The following is a 1781-nucleotide window of genomic DNA, read 5'->3' as shown; positions in this document are numbered from 1 at the left end:
AACTGCTTGCACAACTTTACCCAAAATTGCAAGACCTTCAGCGGAAAGAAGGGAAGCAGGAAGAAAGAAGGTTCTCATATACAAGATATGCCTCTGTTGGTTTGCAATTGTCCAGGTTAGATTCCTCCAAATACCTGAGCAGTGGAATTTTATGCTCATGTGACTTTATAGTGAAATTTTTGTAGGTTTCTATGCTATGGTATTGGTTTAGCTATGAAAATTCCACGAGCTCTTCTTTTTTTTTGTCTTTTTACAAAAAAACATGTGAGATGACTCAAACATGTGATTAATTTCAAGAGAGCACTACAGGACACTTCAGTTGCCTTGTAGTTAGCTTGGTACCATTTACCAGAACTCTTCTGTCTCAACCTCCATAATCATGCGTTTTTACATGCAAAATTAAAGTGACACTTCTACCAGGGAAGGTTCCCATAGTTGACTTGTATTAAACATGTCATGCAACTTAACCAAAAATATTGCTATACCAATAGAATGTTGGATGCCTAGACTGTTCTCAATTTTAAAAGAAGTTACGACTATATACGACTGTGACATGCCTCCTGAAGGGCAAAGAACTAATGAGCTTAACATAGAAGAAAGAGGCTCGAACTTGTTTAGAGATGCTAACATCAACAACAACAGAGTCTTTTAGGCCCGATCAAGTTGGGGTAGGCTAGAGTTGAAACCCAACATGATGCTAACATGTATTTGGCAAATTACCTGTAGTTTTTGACGCAAAACTGTGGGGGAGTGCCCCACTTTGCAGATATAGAAACAAACAAACAAGGATTAGGTATATACAAGGAAAGGGGAAAAACAAAGAGAAAACAGGTCGGTCTAAACTCTATAGGATATGATCTATCATTGATAAATGCTAAGTTTGAGATATTCTAGTACTCGTGAATATGCTAAAGAACTTGCTCTTTGATCCTCAATGTCTACAGCTGTTTAAAAATTTTTACCACTACACAATTTTCCAAGTTTCCATGCACCGATCTAAAGAAAGTTTACTGGAAGTTCATTTTTTCCATTTCCATATTACCTATATTACTGAAGTACCATTAAAAAAGAAACAAAATTCTAGCATAATCAATTAACTTTAAGCTTGCCCTCTCATTAATTCTTTTGCTACTCTTGTGTTTAAATTGTATTGTAGTAAGAGCCTGTTTGGATGTGCTATTGCTAAAGTTTAGCAAGTGTTAAAGTTTTTTTCCAAAAAAAAGCAAGTGCTAAAGTTTAGCCTATCTAAAGTTTAGCACTTCCATCCATTAGCACTCCCGTTTGGAGACATGGCTAATGGATAGAGCTAAAGTCCATGAAATGTCACTTTTGCCCTTTATCTCCTCACCTCCTCCCTTTCTCTCCCCCACTTTTTGTCTTTTCACAAACCATTAGCTCCTCCCCACCAGCTAATGCTTTTGCACCTTTTAGGGGGTGGGCTAAAGTTTAGCCCTCCCATTAGCCCTCCCGTTTGGATGGGCTAATGCATAAAGGTAATAAACTTTAGCACTTTTGTTAGGCAATAGAATATGCCGCAGCCCCTTACCATATGCTGCGGCATTTGTAGCCATAATTAGTAGATGTAAATCAAGGATTAGTTGCTATAATTAGCAGATGTCAATCAGGGATTAGTTACTATACTGAGTAGATGTAAATCAAGGGAATTACCCTTGCCTTGTAAAGCAAGGCCAGCCGGCCCTATATAACAGAAAGCGCCCCCTCCTATTGAGGTGTGGCCAATTGCCTCCCAATTCTATCTTTCTACATGGTATCAGCAGTCC

The sequence above is a fragment of the Setaria italica genome, chromosome VI, assembly GCF_000263155.2.
Source record: "Setaria italica strain Yugu1 chromosome VI, Setaria_italica_v2.0, whole genome shotgun sequence".
NCBI classification, from domain to species: Eukaryota; Viridiplantae; Streptophyta; class Magnoliopsida; order Poales; family Poaceae; genus Setaria; species Setaria italica.
Note: the sequence above shows the minus strand (reverse complement) of the source record.